Source organism: Anomaloglossus baeobatrachus, chromosome 1 (assembly GCF_048569485.1).
Source record: "Anomaloglossus baeobatrachus isolate aAnoBae1 chromosome 1, aAnoBae1.hap1, whole genome shotgun sequence".
Lineage (NCBI taxonomy): Eukaryota > Metazoa > Chordata > Amphibia > Anura > Aromobatidae > Anomaloglossus > Anomaloglossus baeobatrachus.
Genome location: NC_134353.1, coordinates 402,791,967 through 402,810,833, shown reverse-complemented (window position 1 = coordinate 402,810,833; position 18,867 = coordinate 402,791,967). Strand labels below are relative to the sequence as shown.

The window sequence follows — 18,867 nt, the reverse complement described above, 5'->3', positions numbered from 1 at the left end:
AATCTAAAAAAAACCTCACTCCAACTTCCAAAAATATTAAGCTTTGATATTTATGAGTCTTTTGGGTTGATTGAGAACATAGTTGTTGATCAATAATAATAAAAAATCCTCTAAAATACAACTTACCTAATAATTCTGCACACGGTGTATTATAGCCGCCTCATGTTGCTAAATCTTCAGGCTTGACTTCAGGGCCAGAAATATACAGATGTTGTCAGAAAGCCTCTTCCAGGAATAATAATGAAGTTTCCTTCACCCCAAGCATCTTCTTCTCATCTCCAGGTGCTGGGATATGGTTCTCTTAACACTTTTTTCCATGGAGACGACGTTTTCAATCATCCAGAAGAATTGACACTCCTCACCAGGCTGCGGCTCGATTGTGTCCAGCAAACGGGGAAATTCAGAGAAGAGAAATCCGTTGCGCCCTGTGAACGCCACACATACCCGTAAGATACAGTCAAGTACACCATCTTTATTTCTAGATATCCCCATATATATCTCACCTCACATCAGGATCGTCCTACAAAAGAACAAAACTGTAACCGAGTGATTGACGCACCGTATCGACCTTTCCGGAAGGGGTTGAGCACTGACAGGTCATTGACTTCGGCCAGTCAATAAATCGAAATGCCCCCACTCCTCGATCTGCAGAAAAGCCCGTTATGAAGTCAGAGCTGAAATGTCAGATTATTACAAGAGGGTTTCTCCTCTTCATAATAGTTTATAATATATCATCTTATCATTATCTGATTCTATACAATAAGAGTCATCCCTTATTCCCGTGTAGTGGAGCAGGCACATTGTAGGCTCCCTTTCTATAGGTACATCAATAGTAAATGGTTTTGATATTTGATACATATAGGTTATAATTTAGGAAATTAGGATGAGGCGGGAAGGCTGAACCATCATGAACAGCTGGCAACAACAGTGATCGGGTGATTCCAATCACTGCGATTGATCTTCAGGATCAGGCGATCCTCCCTCCATGTTCCTATAATGTAGGAACATGGTGCCTGGGAAAGAATAAAAACAAAATCCCTTTGTATTTTCCCACTGTCGGAGATTGTTCCCACAACGCAGCTATGTTACACATAAAACTGCATTCCAGGAATGGAGAATATTTCACTGCGACGACACCAGAAAAATCCTATAAGAAAAAAATCCCTAAAGAAGGGAATTTTGTTTACTTACCGTAAATTCCTTTTCTTCTAGCTCCTATTGGGAGACCCAGACAATTGGGTGTATAGCTTCTGCCTCCGGAGGCCACACAAAGTATTACACTAAGAAGTGTAACCCCTCCCCTCTGCCTATACACCCTCCTGTGGATCACGGGCTCCTCAGTTTTGGTGCAAAAGCAGGAAGGAGGAAACTTATAAATTGGTCTAAGGTAAATTCAATCCGAAGGATGTTCGGAGAACTGAAACCATAACCAAAAGAACAATTCAACATGAACAACATGTGTACACAAAAGAACAACCAGCCCGAAGGGAACAGGTGCGGGTGCTGGGTCTCCCAATAGGAGCTAGAAGAAAAGGAATTTACGGTAAGTAAACAAAATTCCCTTCTTTGTCGCTCCATTGGGAGACCCAGACAATTGGGACGTCCAAAAGCAGTCCCTGGGTGGGTAAAAGAATACCTCAATAAAAGAGAGCCGAAAAACGACCCCTTCCTACAGGTGGGCAACCGCCGCCTGAAGGACTCGCCTACCTAGACTGGCATCTGCCGAAGCATAGGTATGCACTTGATAGTGTTTTGTGAAGGTGTGCAGACTAGACCAGGTAGCTGCCTGACACACCTGCTGAGCCGTAGCCCGGTGTCGCAATGCCCAGGACGCACCCACGGCTCTGGTAGAATGGGCTTTCAGCCCCGAAGGAAGAGGAAGCCCCGAAGAACGGTAGGCTTCAAGAATTGGTTCCTTGATCCACCGAGCCAAAGTTGACTTGGAAGCCTGCGAACCTTTACGCTGGCCAGCGACCAGGACAAAGAGCGCATCTGAACGGCGCAGGGGCGCCGTGCGAGACACGTAGAGCCGGAGTGCTCTCACTAGATCTAATGAATGCAAATCCTTTTCACACTGGTGAACTGGATGAGGGCAAAATGACGGTAAGGAGATATCCTGATTGAGATGAAAAGGAGATACCACCTTAGGGAGAAACTCCGGGACAGGACGCAGAACCACCTTATCCTGGTGAAAAACCAGGAAAGGGGAATTGCATGACAGCGCTGCAAGCTCCGACACTCTTCGGAGTGAGGTAATTGCCACAAGAAATGCCACCTTCTGCGAAAGACGTGATAAAGAGACATCCCTCAGCGGCTCAAAAGGTGGTTTTTGAAGAGCCATTAACACCCTGTTAAGGTCCCAGGGTTCCAGCGGACGCTTGTAGGGTGGAACTATGTGGCAAACTCCCTGCAGGAACGTGCGGACCTGCGGAAGCCTTGCCAGGCGCTTTTGAAAAAAATACTGAGAGCGCCGATACTTGTCCCTTGAGAGAGCCGAGTGACGAACCCTTGTCCATTCCGGATTGAAGGAATGAAAGAAAAATGGGTAAGGCAAAAGGCCAGGGAGTAAAACCCTTATCAGAGCACCAGGACAAGAAGATCCGCCACGACCTGTAATAGATCCTGGCGGACGTTGGTTTCCTGGCCTGTCTCATAGTGGCAATGACATCCTGAGATAAACCCGACGACGCTAGGAGCCAGGACTCAATGGCCACACAGTCAGGATGAGGGCCGCAGAATTCAGATGGAAAAACGGCCCTTGTGACAGCAGGTCTGTGCGGTCTGGAAGCGCCCACGGCTGACCCACCGTGAGATGCCACAGATCCGGGTACCACGAGCGCCTCGGCCAATCTGGAGCGACGAGAATTGCGCGACGACAGTCGGATCTGATCTTGCGTAACACTCTGGGCAACATCGCCAGAGGAGGAAACACATAAGGGAGTCGAAACTGCGACCAATCCTGAACTAACGCGTCCGCCGCCAGAGCTCTGTGATCTTGAGACCGTGCCATGAAGGCCGGGACCTTGTTGTTGTGCCGTGACGCCATGAGATTGACGTCCGGCGTTCCCCAGCGGCGACAAATCTCTCGAAAAAACGTCTGGGTGAAGAGACCATTCCCCCGCATCCATGTCCTGACGACTGAGAAAGTCTGCTTCCCAGTTTTCTACGCCCGGGATGTGAACTGCGGAGATGGTGGAGGCTGTGGCCTCCGCCCACAGCAGAATCCGCCGGACTTCCTGGAAGGCTTGACGGCTGCGCGTGCCGCCCTGGTGGTTGATGTACGCGACCGCCGTGGCGTTGTCCGACTGTATGCGGATCTGCCTGCCCTCCAGCCACCGATGGAACGCCTTTAGGGCTAGATACACTGCCCTTATCTCCAGAACATTGATCTGAAGGGAAGACTATCGGGGTCCAGGTTCCCTGAGCCCTGTGGTGGAGAAACACCGCTCCCCACCCTGACAGGCTCGCGTCCGTCGTGACCACAGCCCAGGATGGGGGCAGGAAGGATTTTCCCTGCGATAGAGAAGTGGGAAGAAGCCACCACTGAAGAGAGGTTTTGGCTGCAAGGGAAAGAGAGACGTTCCTGTCGAGGGACGTCGACCTCCTGTCCCATTTGCGGAGAATGTCCCATTGGAGTGGGCGCAGATGGAACTGCGCGAAGGGCACTGCCTCCATTGCTGCCACCATCTTCCCCAGGAAGTGCATGAGGCGCCTCAAGGGGTGTGACTGACCCCGAAGAAGAGATTGCACCCCTGTCTTGCAGCGAAAGCTGTTTGTCCAGCGGTAGCTTGACTACCGCTGAGTGAGTATGAAATTCCATCCCGAGGTAAGTCAGTGATTGGGTCGGTGTCAACTTGGACTTTGGGAAGTTGATAAGCCACCCGAACTGCTGGAGAGTCTCCAGAGCGACGGTCAGGCTGTGTTGACACGCTACCCGGGAAGGTGCCCTGACTAGGAGATCGTCTAAGTAAGGGATCACCGAGTGGCCCTGAGAGTGTAGGACCGCCACAACGGATGCCATGACCTTGGTGAAGACCCGTGGGGCTGTCGCCAGGCCGAAAGGCAGTGCCACGAACTGAAGGTGTTCGTTCCCGATGGCGAACCTCAGGAAGCGTTGATGCTCGGGTGCGATCGGCACATGGAGATAAGCATCCTTGATGTCGATTGATGCTAGGAAGTCTCCTTGTGACATCGAAGCGATGACTGAGCGGAGAGATTCCATCTGAAACCTTCTCTTCGGTTTGGACTGGGGTAAGGACGAGTCCTTTCCCTTGGATTCCTTAATAATTTCATCCAATCGTTCGCCAAACAATCGGTCGCCAGCAAACGGCAAACCGGTTAAGAACTTCTTGGAAGCAGAGTCTGCCTTCCATTCGCGTAGCCACATGGCTCTGCGGACTGCCACCGAATTAGCGGATGCTACCGCTGTACGGCTAGCAGAGTCCAGGACGGCGTTCATGGCGTAGGACGAAAAAGCCGACGCCTGAGAAGTCAAAGACGCAACTTGCGGAGCAGAGGTACGTGTCACCGCATTAATCTCAGACAAACAAGCTGAGATAGCTTGGAGTGCCCACACGGCTGCAAAGGCCGGGGCAAAAGACGCACCTGTGGCTTCATAGATGGATTTCACCAGGAGCTCTATCTGCCTGTCAGTGGCATCCTTGAGCGATGAGCCATCTGCAACTGATACTACAGATCTAGCCGCCAGTCTAGAGACTGGAGGATCCACCTTGGGACATTGAGCCCAACCCTTAACTACGTCAGAGGGGAAGGGGTAACGTGTGTCATTAAGGCGCTTAGTAAAGCGCTTGTCCGGAAAAGCTCTGTGCTTCTGGACAGCATCTCTGAAGTTGGAGTGATCGAAAAATGCACTCTGTGTACGTTTGGGAAACCTAAACTGGTGTTTCTCCTGCTGCGAAGCCGACTCCTCTATAGGTGGAGCTGGGGAAGAGAGATCTAGCACCTGGTTGATGGACGATATAAGGTCATTTACTATGGCGTCCCCTTCAGGTGTATCAAGATTGAGAGCAACGTCAGGGTCAGAGCCCTGAGCTGCGACGTCCGCATCATCCTCCAGAGAGTCCTCAAGCTGAGACCCCGAGCAGTGTGAGGATGTCGGGGAAGATTCCCAGCGAGCCCGCTTAGCCGGTCTGGGACTGTGGTCCGTGCAGGAGTCCTCCACGTGAGACCTAGGGGCCACCCCGGGAGCACGCTGCGGCGCAGACCGAGAGGGGCCTGGAGGCGATGATCCAACAGTGCCCGGGGCCTGTGTAAGGACCGGTCTGAACTGCAAGGCTTCTAGTAGCTTGGCAGACCATTTGTCCATGGACTGAGCCATGGATTGTGAAAGCGACTCAGAGTTTCTCAGCAAAAACTGCAAACTCTGTCCCTGCCGCCTGGACAGGGGAAGCAGGAGGGTCTGCCTGAGCTGAGGGGCCCACTAGTGACCGAGGCTCCGGCTGGGCAAGTGCAACAGGGGTCGAGCATTGCTCACAGTGAGGGTAGGTGGAACCCGCAGGTAACATAGCCCTACAAGAGGTACAGGTTGCAAAAAAACCCTTTGCCTTAGCGCCCTTGCTCCTTGTGGATGACATGCTGTTGTCTCCTAGGAGAGTGATCACTGAGGGTATATAGCCAAAAGCAAACAACCCGGCCGAACAGAGAAAATATATACAAATATATATATATATATATATATATATATATATACTCCGGCACCCTAGGGGGACCAGCACCGGGTGACCGGTGTGGCTTACCAACCGCCCAAAGCGGAGTGTGTGTCCACCAGATTCCCTGCCTTAGGTCTCCCAGAGCTCGTTCCTGAAATCCTCCACCGGCAGAATGTTGTATAAAAATGGCTGCCGGAGCTCTCAGGGGAGGAGGGAGCCGTGGGCGGCGACTATTAAAGTGCGGGAATCTGGGGCCCTACAGTGATCAGTGAGGGGGGGGGGAGGACACCTAAAGTATGCTCCAGCCCTCACTGCCGACGTCAGGTCGACCGTCCCGCCCTTACCCCTGACTGGCAGGCCCGGGGGCGGGAGTTATGGTACTAGGCTGCAATGAAGCCGGGGACTAGATTTAATACCGCGGCCGACAAACAGGCGCGGTCGGCGCGGAAGTCCCGGTCTTCACAAACCAGCAGCTGCTGCAGCGTCTGTGAAACAAGCGCTCCATGCACTGTCCCCATGGGGACACAGAGTACCTTTAGATGCAGGGCCCTGTCCCTGAGGATACATAGACTCCTGTCCGGCAGATTCCCACAGGGGCTGCGGAGGGAGCCCGGTCCCAGTGAATGGATGACCGGTTAGGATCCCACTTCACCCAGAGCCTCTAAGGGATGGTGAAGGAAAACGGCATGTGGCTCCAGCCTCTGTACCCACAATGGGTACCTCAACCTTAACAGCACTGCCGACTTAGTGGGGTGAGAAGGGAGCATGCCGGGGGCCCTGTGGGGGCCCTCTTTTCTTCCAACTGATAAAATCAGCAGCTGCTGCTGACTAAAATGGAGATGTATGAGTGGATGTGTGCCTCCTTCAACACAAAGCATAAAACTGAGGAGCCCGTGATCCACGGGAGGGTGTATAGGCAGAGGGGAGGGGTTACACTTCTTAGTGTAATACTTTGTGTGGCCTCCGGAGGCAGAAGCTATACACCCAATTGTCTGGGTCTCCCAATGGAGCGACAAAGAAAAGATATTTTATTAAATTCATTTAAAAACAGATATTCAAAAAACAACAACACACAAAAAATACAAAGAAAGTAAAGTGCTTTAGGGTTAGAGGCGGGAATTGGCCGAATTGCCCTATTCCTTTCCCTTCCTTCCTGCGGAGCTTGGCTTTATAATGTGTTTGTTGTATTACAAACGTGTAGTACATATGGATCCATCTGTTGTATGGCATCATATAAATTTCAGGTGTTCTTTACACAATTATTGTAACCGTATTTTTGCTGTTCTCTTGGGGACTGCTGAGTTTTGGGAGGCTCCATGAAAAGAACGTATTCAGTATCATATGAAAAGGCTGATATTTGACTTATGGCTGTATGTTGTCGGATGTAGATGTTTTTAGCACTATAGGACGGGGGGATTACACCGCGTTCATGGATTGCATCCTATTTATGGACTCATTAACAAACTAGCACTTTGTGTATGGGCTATGGAGGAGTGGGCATTCTGCAGCAGCTCAGAGTATTTTATCAATATATACTCCTGGTTTATTATAAATGAAGAGCTTTTATGCTCTAGGCCATACCGTTTTTTTGTATTGTGTTGTTTGCAGCGGTCAGTGAATATTGGAACGCACTCGCACTCCAGACGATACTTTGCAGTTCATATTGTTTTCTCATGAGGAGCGCATTTGCGTTTCACAATACGTCACATCCGATGAGGTCACTTCCTATGACGTCACTAGGGGAAGATGCGGCGGCGCCATGTTCAAGTGTAGCGAGCGGCCGCGTGGAACGCATTTGCGTTTAACAAATACGTCATTTCCGATGACATTATTTCCCATGACGTTGCCAGGGGAAGTAGCGGCAGCTCCATTTTCAAACGCCTTAAGAAGGTGCATTTGGTACCGACACTCAGGAGCGTCTATTTGGACAAAGCGGCCGGGCGGCAGAATTGTACTGTTAGGCTATGTGTGCACGTTTCGTTCTGTCCATGCAGAAATTTCTGCAGAGATTTGAACAGCACATGTGCGCTTCAAATCGCTGCAGAAACAGTGCGTACTGAAAAGCCGATTTCATGCGCTCTGGATGGAGCCTCTCCCATAGACAGAGCGGAGGCTGCATGCAAAACGCACGAAAGAAGTGACATGTCACTTTTTAGAACGCAGCGCTTCGGCAGCAGCTGAAGCACTGCACTCTAATACGCCACATGGGCATGGATTAGGCACAATCTTCATTGATTGTGCTGGGGACGCAGGACGCATGCAGTTATGCTGCGGTGCAGACCGCGGCATAACTGCATGAAAATACGCTACGTGGGCATGTGGCGCCCCTGAGGCTTCCGTCGCCACAGGACATTGCACCCCATCCAGCGGTGTGATGCCCCATTCTGGGTGAGGAAAGGAGTGAACACCGGTCCCCTGGTAAATCTACACAACACCCATTGTTAAGTACATACTGGGACCAGGGACAGTGGCAGTAACCCTCCCATGCTGCATGCTGGGAGGGGCCGTAAGACCCATCCCTGCTCCTATAGGGTACAGCTTAGCAACTGGGGAGGTGGGAGGAGCCACCAGAGAGCAGTCAGAGAAAGGAAGGTCAAGTTAGTTTCAGTTTACCTCGGAGAGTGAGAGAGTGAGGAGACAGCATGTAGCTGTGAAAGAGAAAGGAGCTCTGTGAGCTCAGAGTGTCCGCACAGAGAAAGCAACAGAAGAAAGAGAGAGAGTGGGGAGGAGGACGAGGTCTGCAGGAGGCAGGCAAGGAGGAGAGAAGGAAAGAGAGCTCCAAGTCAGTCAGGAGCTGAGAAGAAGAAAGAGACGCTTCCTGGTGAAGATCCTGGGACTCAGAGGGTCCAGGTGACACCAAGCAGAGAGAAGAAGGGATTCCAGGGCCACGGATAGCTGTAGAGCTGTGGTGGCCTGTTCCACAGGAACATCGGTGGAGGGATCAAGCTGCAACAGGGGACGGTCCCTAGAAACCGGAGGAGTGCAAAATCATCTCCAAACAGTAAAAACCGAGGCCCAGGGAAAGTTGTAAACTCCCCGGGCCACAGCCCACAGCAGAACCTCTAGAAAAGGGAGAATCATCCGACAGGTGACTCCCCAGCCTGGAGGCTGTAGTGGAGGCCGAGCAGGTTCATCCTAAAAGAGCTAGGCTTAGGAAGACAGCTGAAGACAGAGACACCTTAGAGAGAAGGGTACCGGTTTTTACTCCAAGAATCACCCAGAAACGGCGGAGGTCCCTGACAGTGGGTTCCAGTCGTCTGAGGGCACCAGTGTGCGCATACCAGGACGTGTGAGTAAAGAACTTGAAACTGCACCCTTGGTGTTGCCTCTGTTATTCCGTCTGCTTAGACTTCCACTACACCATAGACTCTCACGAGCACCAACTGTGCCCCGGGGCACCACTCCACCTGTGGGGAGCAGTGCCACCATTGCTGCCACTTCATCACCCCGGAGGCCTTACACAGCAGCGGCGGCTTAATAGCCGCAAACCACAGGTGGCGTCACAAACACAAACTTTATTCAAACCCCAATTCACTGCAGCCATATTTAACTGACACCCACCAGGGCCACGGAGCCGGGCCCCGCCACCACTGACGACCCCGGACTAATCCGGCCCGGCACCGGGTGTCCCATAGCCCTGGGGTGGGCGAGTCAACTTTTGGCGTCACGAACAGGATTTCGTGCCCGGCGCCCACCGGGTACTGTGCGCCTTTGAAAAGACTGTTTTACTGTGGAAACCGCCGCCATTAGCGCTGCTGAGAGCGGGAAGAAGGGGGGCGTGCCAGCAGAAAGGGCGCGAAGAGAAGCCCTGCCCCCTTGGTCTTGCCCAGAAAGAGCGCGAAGCAGTGCCCGCCATGGAGAGCGGAGGAGAGAGAAAATGGCTCCTGTAAGCGGAGGCCAGGGGGAGTTCACCTGGATCAGGCCTGTGACCGCCGCTGAGCTGGAGGCTGAGGTCGGAAGGATGGCTGACGGGATGAAGAAGCAGAGCGGACGGGAGACAGCCGTGTGGGGGAAGGAGATGGTGCTGGCCATGAGGAGTCTGCAGAAGTCTGTGCAGCGAGGCCTGCGTGGGGGTGATGCCCACGTCCATCCAGAGTCCACACCAGCGATGCCGATCCTGCTGTAGAGCATCTCCGTCCTAGATCTGGGTGAGTCCCATGCTGCCCCTGCCGGCGCGAGTGCCCCAACCCCCGCTGCCATGCCCGCGGTCCCTGGAGAGACGCCCGGCACGGCGACGCAGATCCAGGCCGCAGCCACGCCAGGTGCGGCCTGCCAACATTTCGCCGCCGGAGCGACGCCCATCCACACCGCAGCAGCGACGCCAAGCCCGGCCCGTCCAGCTCAGGCCCCAGCAGCGATACCCCGCTCGGACAAGCAAGATCCCGCCGCAGCGGCGACGTTAATCCACGCCGCAGATGCGGCCCGCCAAGCCCGGGCCGCAGCCACGCCAGGTGCGGCCCGTCAAGAATCGGTCACAGCAGCGACTCCAATACAGGCCGCCGCCATGCCAGGCGCGGCCCGCCAAGACCAGCAGACGCAGACTGTGCTGACCGCTGTCTACCTGCTGCCAGGTGGGGAGCCGGAGAAGAATCCCTACATGTAAAGAAGTAAGAAAATGCTGAACTGTATATAGCCCCTGTCAGCCCCTCATCCTTTGTGAAGATGTCCCTTTTGTTCTGCCCTAATGTGCTTTTTGAAGATGACACATTTCCAGCCTTACTGCCCCTTGTACTTTTTGAAGATGTCACCCCCCATGTTTATATGTACCGGGCCACGGAACTGGAATGTGGTCCCCGGTGAACGTGAATGTATATGTGCCCTGTGTTACCAGGCCACTGGACTTAGTGGCTGGTTCGTTTTCTTTGCAACGTTAAAGTATCTGTGCCTCCCATAAAGGGAAGAAAAGTTTTATTGTTTTTGTTACATGCATGTAAAAATGTTTTTGCAGTTTCTTTCCACATTTTCTGTTGTTTTTCAGCCCGAGGACGTGCTGGGATTCGCTGTGGGGGAGTGTGGCGCCCCTGAGGCTTCCGTCGCCACAGGACATTGCACCCCATCCAGCGGTGTGATGCCCCATTCTGGGTGAGGAAAGGAGTGAACACCGGTCCCCTGGTAAATCTACACAACACCCATTGTTAGGTACATACTGGGGCCAGGGACAGTGGCAGTAACCCTCCCATGCTGCATGCTGGGAGGGGCCGTAAGACCCATCCCTGCTCCTATAGGGTACAGCTTAGCAACTGGGGAGGTGGGAGGAGCCACCAGAGAGCAGTCAGAGAAAGGAAGGTCAAGTTAGTTTCAGTTTACTTCGGAGAGTGAGAGAGTGAGGAGACAGCATGTAGCTTTGAAAGAGAAAGGAGCTCTGTGAGCTCAGAGTGTCCGCACAGAGAAAGCAACAGAAGAAAGAGAGAGAGTGGGGAAGGAGGAGGAGGTCTGCAGGAGGCAGGCGAGGAGAGAAGGAAAGAGAGCTCCAAGTCAGTCAGGAGCTGAGAAGAAGAAAGAGACGCTTCCTGGTGAAGATCCTGGGACTCAGAGGGTCCAGGTGACACCAAGCAGAGAGAAGAAGGGATTCCAGGGCCACGGATAGCTGTAGAGCTGTGGTGGCCTGTTCCACAGGAACATCGGTGGAGGGATCAAGCTGCAACAGGGGACGGTCCCTAGAAACCGGAGGAGTGCAAAATCATCTCCAAACAGTAAAAACCGAGGCCCAGGGAAAGTTGTAAACTCCCCGGGCCACAGCCCACAGCAGAACCTCTAGAAAAGGGAGAATCATCCGACAGGTGACTCCCCAGCCTGGAGGCTGTAGTGGAGGCCGAGCTGGTTCATCCTAACAGAGCTAGGCTTAGGAAGACAGCTGAAGACAGAGACACCTTAGAGAGAAGGGTACCGGTTTTTACTCCAAGAATCACCCAGAAACGGCGGAGGTCCCTGACAGTGGGTTCCAGTCGTCTGAGGGCACCAGTGTGCGCATACCAGGACGTGTGAGTAAAGAACTTGAAACTGCACCCTTGGTGTTGCCTCTGTTATTCCGTCTGCTTAGACTTCCACTACACCATAGACTCTCACGAGCACCAACTGTGCCCCGGGGCACCGCTCCACCTGTGGGGAGCAGTACCACCATTGCTGCCACTTCATCACCCCGGAGGCCTTACACAGCAGCGGCGGCTTAATAGCCGCAAACCACAGGTGGCGTCACGAACACAAACTTTATTCAAACCCCAATTCACTGCAGCCATATTTAACTGACACCCACCAGGGCCACGGAGCCAGGCCCCGCCACCACTGACGACCCCCGGACTAGTCCGGCCCGGCACCGGGTGTCCCATAGCCCTGGGGTGGGCGAGTCAGGCACATAGCCATAGCTGGGAGTTGGAGCAACCGTAGAGAGTACTGGAACCGGGGGGGAAATCGGGTTGTGAAGAAGCAATCTGCTATTAGAGCTAAGTAATAATATGAGTGATGAGGCCTAGTGCAAAACCTTTGGTTACACCGTCAGTGTTTGTCATTTGTTGTACATTATGGTGGTTCATCTAATATCAATTTGTATTTGAAAGTGAACCTGTCCCTATTGTAATGGGAACTAGTGTATTAGTGGTGGTGTGCTGAGCCATATTTGTGTGCAGAATTTCTACATGCACAAGTGAAAAAAGAGAATTTTGTTTACTTACCGTAAATTCTTTTTCTTATAGTTCCGACATGGGAGACCCAAACCATGGGTGTATAGCTTCTGCCTCCGGAGGACACACAAAGTACTACACTCAAACGTGTAGCTCCTCCCTCCGGGCTATATACACCCCCTGGATGACAATCTAACCAGTTCAGTGCAAAAGCTGAAGGAGGACATCCACCCATAAGTAGAGATAGAGTTCTGGTCTTTCCGAGTTTTACTCTGTCTACTAACAACAGCCGGTGAAACACACGGAACAAAAAACTGCCAACAGGCAACAGGGAGGGTGCTGGGTCTCCCATGTCGGAACTATAAGAAAAATAATTTACGGTAAGTAAACAAAATTCTCTTTTTTTTTATCGTTCCTTATGGGAGACCCAAACCATGGGACGTTCCAAAGCAGTCCATGGGTGGGAAATAAACCAAACTGAGAAGTAGGCAAAACCTAACTTCACAAATGGGCGACAGCCGCCTGAAGAATGCGTATGCCCAAGCTCGCATCTGCCGAAGCATGAGCATGTACTTGGTAGTGCTTCGAAAAAGTGTGCAGACTGGATCACGTGGCAGCCTGACAAACCTGCTGAGCCGTAGCCTGGTGCCTGAAAGCCCAGGAGGCACCGACAGCTCTGGTCGAGTGCGCCTTAATCCCTGGTGGAGGGGGCACCTGAGAACACTGGTAGGCATCGGAGATAGCCGACCTGATCCAGCGAGCTAGGGTCGGCTTAGAAGCAGCGAGACCCTTGCGCTGACCAGTGGTTAGCACAAAAAGTGAGGTGCACCGCCTAAAAACGGCGGTGCGTGACACATAGATTCGGAGCGCCCGCACCAAATCTAAGGAATGCAACGCCTTCTCAAAGCGATGCACAGGGGCCAGACAAAGAGAAGGCAATGAAATGTCCTGGTTAAGGTGGAAAGGAGACACCACCTTAGGGAGAAAGTCCGGAGTCGGACGAAGAACCACCTTGTCTTGGTGAAACACCAAAAAGGGGGATTCCGAAGAGAGCGCAGCCAAATCAGAAACTCTCCTGAGAGAAGTTATGGCTACTAGAAAAACAACTTTCTGTGAAAGTCTAAACAAAGGAACCTCCCTGACAGGCTCAAAGGGGGGTTTCTGTAAGGCCGTGAGGACCAGATTAAGGTCCCAGGGATCCAAGGGCCGCCGGTAAGGAGGAATGATGTGAGATGCGCCCTGCATGAAGGTGCGCACCTGAGCCAGTCGGGCGATACGCCGCTGGAACAATACCGACAGAGCCGACACCTGTCCCTTGAGGGAATTGAGGGACAGTCCTAGCTGTAGACCGGACTGTAGAAAAGACAGGATGGTCGGCAAGGAGAACGGCCAAGGAGCATGGTCGGAAGAGCGACACCAGGACAGGAAAATCCTCCAAGTCCTGTGGTAAATCTTGGCCGAGGAAGACTTCCGAGCCTGAGTCATGGTGGAGATGACCTCAGAGGGAATGCCTGAAGCCGTCAGGATCCAGGACTCAAGAGCCACGCCGTCAATCTGAGAGCCGCAGAATTCTGGCGGAAGAATGGACCTTGAGAGAGAAGGTCTGGGCGGTCCGGGAGATGCCACGGCACCTCTACGGACAGACGGAGCAGGTCTGGGTACCAAGCTCGCCTGGGACAGTCCGGAGCAATGATTATGACTCGACGGCCCTCCATTCTGATCTTGCGCAGAACCCTGGGCAAGAGCGGTAGAGGGGGAAACACATAGGCCAGACGGAACTGAGACCAATCTTGAACCAGTGCGTCTGCTACGAAGGCTTAAGGATCGTGGGAGCGAGCCACGTAAACCGGAACCTTGTTGTTGTGCCGGGATGCCATTAGATCCACTTCCGGAGTGCCCCACTTGCGGCAGATTGATCTGAACACTGACGGATGCAGGGCCCACTCGCCGCTGTCCACAGTTTGACGGCTGAGATAATCGGCCTCCCAGTTTTCCACGCCTGGGATGTGGACTGCAGAAATGGTGGACTTGGAGTCCTCCGTCCACTGGAGGATTCGTTGAACCTCCAACATCGCCAGACGGCTGTGAGTCCCGCCCTGGTGATTGATGTAGGCAACCGCTGTCGCGTTGTCCGACTGAACTCGAATGTGCCTGCCCGCCAACAGGTGGTGGAAGGCTAGGAGAGCTAGAAACACAGCTCTGATCTCCAGCACATTGATCGAGAGGGCTGATTCGGACTGAGTCCAAGTGCCCTGTGCTCGGTGATGGAGAAATACTGCTCCCCAACCGGAGAGGCTCAAAGGCAAGAAACCTGTGGAAAAAAAGCGCATAGGGTCTTACCCTGATAAACAGGGGGTATAGTGAAGAGTAATCCTACTCACCTATTAGAGTTGTGAAAGGCACAACTCCTATAACCACATATATAGATCAACGGCAGCAGTAACCCGATTGGCTGATAACAGAGAGAGATAGCGGAGATGGGTTTTTAAGAACCGCGCCAGAGATCCCAGATGTAAACTTGATCAATGTACACTTTATTTCGGCATAGGTCTACGCGTTTCAGGGGTCTCAGCCCCCTTCCTCAGGACCAGCAAGCACAAGATACATCAAATCTGCAGAGTCACATGCATACAGACAGTATATACCCAGTGGAACATCAAAGAACCGCCCTCAAAAAGAAAAAAATCGGCGGGAAAAAAACTTCAATCCCTGCAAGGAGTGACGTGGTCCAATGAAAAAACAAAAGACAATGAATTGTATCAACAGCAACAGTCTTTTCGTTAATAAAATGACCAATGTAAATCAAAAATAAAAACAATTAACATAAAACATGAATGTATCACCGATGGATAAAAAATGTATAACCATACATATATATGTGTTTAATTGTGTCCCAGACCATATTAGAATTCACACCGCAGTGAGAGGGTATAGAACCCACACCTAATCATGGCCATCAATCTTCATGAGGACCAAGGAATGTGAAGCAGTTAGACCACACAGCCAGAAACGTCGTGCGGTAAAAGTTCATGATCTAAGGAAAGTGAAGAAACCGTAGAAAAGGAAACTACTACAAAAAAATGTAAAAAATGAGAAGATCTATCCCAATATTAATTATATACGGAATAGATGATGGTGTAATGGAAAAACAACATATATATCCCATGGAATGATTTAATAGTGAGCGCAAAAATGAGTGCAATACATAAAACCAAAAAGGCATATATGCATATATGTACCCTACAATTTATCTATTAAAAAACCTATAAGTGTAGTAAACCCATATATACAAGGGTTAAAATGAAACAACAGGTTGCAACGGCCAAATGTATTGAGCCGAAGAAAAGTGTATATATCAGAGTGAAGAACTCATGGTGTTACTATTAGAACTGTGTAGTGAATATAATAATCCGTAAAAGGAATCGGGTGCCACAGGAAAAGGTAGGGGTGATTGGAGTTCAGGATCGTGGGGAAAAAACCAAGTGCGCATGCGTATAATCACAGGCACGATAGGGGTGACGAGAGTTCAGAAGCGTGGGAAAAACCAAGGTGCGCATGCGTTCGATCAAAGGCAAGAAGCCGGTGCAATGAATGAACCAATAAACTAGAGTTTAGGGTGAGCAGAGTTCAAAGCGTAAAGAGAAAATAAGAAGAGAAGGAATTGGAAAGAAAAGGAATCCTAATAAGGGAAAAGAATTAAGATTTAAGATACAGTGCAAAACTACACATATATATCTATATCTGACGGACCTGACAACAGATCCCGTCAAAATAATTTTGCTAAAAAATCGGCAAGAGGTCTATCGAAGGAATCACTATCCATCTGGATGAAATACTAAACTCTGACCAAGATAAAAAACCAATTTAGATATATAAAAAAAAAAAGAAAAAAAAAAATTATAAAAACATAAGGAAAAAATCTACCACAATATAATCAATCAGGGCAACGAAACTGCCTCTGATCCACCATGACATTAATAAAAATAAACAATAATAATTAATAATTTAGATATATGGATAAATTATGTGTACATATCCCCTAAGTCATAAAAAAGACAATAACATAGCATGGACGGTGATCAAGCCAATATAGATAAAGAAGGGAATTTTGTTTACTTACCGTAAATTCCTTTTCTTCTAGCTCTAATTGGGAGACCCAGACAATTGGGTGTATAGGCTATGCCTCCGGAGGCTGCACAAAGTATTACACTTAAAAGTGTTAAGCCCCTCCCCTTCTGCCTATACACCCCCCGTGCTCCCACGGGCTCCTCAGTTTTGGTGCAAAAGCAAGAAGGAGGAAAAGATTATAAACTGGTGTAAAGTAGATTCAATCCGAAGGAATATCGGAGAACTGAAACCAAACAACATGAACAACATGTGTACACAAAAAAACAGGGGCGGGTGCTGGGTCTCCCAATTAGAGCTAGAAGAAAAGGAATTTACGGTAAGTAAACAAAATTCCCTTCTTCTTTGTCGCTCTATTGGGAGACCCAGACAATTGGGATGTCCAAAAGCAATCCCTGGGTGGGTAAAATAATACCTCGTAAGAGAGCCGTAAAACGGCCTCTTCCTACAGGTGGGCAACCGCCGCCTGAAGGACTCGTCTACCTAGGCTGGCATCCGCCGAAGCATAGGTATGCACCTGATAGTGTTTCGTGAAAGTGTGCAGGCTCGACCAGGTAGCCGCCTGACACACCTGCTGACCCGTAGCCTGGTGCCTCAAAGCCCAGGACGCGCCCCCGGCTCTGGTAGAATGGGCCTAGAGCCCTGAGGGAACCGGCAGCCCGGTAAGCTTCGAGAATTGGTTCCTTGATCCACCGGGCCAGGGTTGATTTGGAAGCCTGTGACCCTTTACGCTGGCCAGCGACAAGGACAAAGAGTGCATCCGAGCGGCGCAGGGGCGCCGTACGAGAAATGTAGAGCCTGAGTGCTCTCACCAGATCTAACCAGTGCAAATCCTTTTCACATTGGTGAACTGGATGATGACAAAAAGAGGGTAAGGAGATATCCTGATTGAGATGAAAGGGGGGTACCACCCTTGGGAGAAATTCCAGAACCGGACGCAGAACCACCTTGTCCTGGTGAACACCAGGAAAGGGGCTTTGCACGACAACATTGCTAGCTCAGACACTCTCCGAAGTGAAGTGACTGCTACTAGGAAAATCACTTTCTGCGAAAGGCGTGAGAAAGAAATATCCCTTATTGGATCGAATGGTGGTTTCTGAAGAACCATCAGCACCCCGTTCAGATCCCAGGGTTCTAACGGCCGCTTGTAAGGATGAACGATGTGACAACCCCCTGCAGGAACGTGCATACCTGTGGAAGTCTGGCTAGGCGCTACTGGAAAAAACACAGAGAGCGCTGAGACTTGTCCCTTAAGGGAGCCGAGCGACAAACCCTTTTCCAGTCCAGATTGAAGGAAGGCCAGAAAAATGGGCAAGGCAAAAGGCCAGGGAGAAAAACCCCGAGCAGAGCACCACGACAGGAAATTTTTCCACGTCCTGTGGTAGATCTTGGCGGACGTTGGTTTCCTAACCTGTCTCATAGTGGCAATGACCTCTTGAGATAATCCTGAAGACGCTAGATCTAGGACTCAATGGCCACAGTGTCAGGTTGAGGGCCGCAGAATTCAAATGGAAAAACGGCCCTTGAGACAGCAAGTCTGGACGGACTGGTAGTGCCCACGTTTGGCCTACCGTGAGATGCCACAGATCCGGGTACCACGACCTCCTCGGCCAGTCTGGAGTGACGAGGATGGCGCGGCGGCAGTCGGCCCTGATCGTGCGTAACACTCTGGGCAACAGTGCCAGCGGAGGAAACACATAAGGGAGTTGAAACTGCGACCAATTCCGAACTAAGGCGTCTGCCGCCAGAGCTCTGTGATCGTGAGAGCGTGCCATGAATGCCATGACCTTGTTGTTGTGCCGGGACGCCATTAGGTCGACGTCCGGCCTCCCTCAGCGGCAACAGATCTCCTGAAACACGCCCGGGTGAAGAGACCATTCCCCTGCGTCCATGCCCTGGCGACTGAGAAAGTCTGCTTCCCAGTTTTCGACGCCCGGGATGTGAACTGCGGAGATGGTGGAGGCCGTGGCTTCCACCCACATCAAAATCCGCCGGACTTCCTGGAAGGCTTGCCGACTGCGTGTTCCGCCTTGGTGGTTGATGTAAGCCACCACTGTGGAGTTGTCCGACTGAATTCGGATCTGCTTGCCTTCCAGCCACTGCTGGAACACTTTTTAGGGCAAGATACACTGCCCTGATCTTCAGAACATTGATCTGAAGCGAGGACTCTTGCTGAGTCCACGTACCCTGAGCCCTGTGGTGGAGAAAGACTGCTCCCCACCCTGACAGACTCGCGTCCGTCGTGACCACCTCCCAGGATGGGGGTAGGAAGGATTTCCCATGCGATAATGAAGTGGGAAGAAAGCCACCCCCTAAGGGAAGCTTTGGTTGCCTGAGAGAGGGAGACGTTCCTGTCGAGGGACGTCGGTTTCCTGTCCTATTTGCGTAGGATGTCCCAATGAAGAGGACGCAGGTGAAACTGCGCGAAAGGAACTGCCTCCATTGCTGCCACCATC

The 18,867-nt window shown here is 51.4% G+C and overlaps 1 long non-coding RNA gene across 1 annotated transcript in view; it reads right to left on the bottom strand.

Moving 5' to 3' along the window:
- Nucleotides 1-574: 574 nt before the first annotated feature.
- The window catches only part of LOC142293868 (uncharacterized), a 90,507-nt gene continuing 72,214 nt past the window's right edge, over nucleotides 575-18,867 (bottom strand). The window contains exon 5 of the long non-coding RNA XR_012751296.1: nucleotides 575-645. This is a non-coding gene — a long non-coding RNA (uncharacterized LOC142293868). The remainder of the gene's footprint in view (nucleotides 646-18,867) is intronic.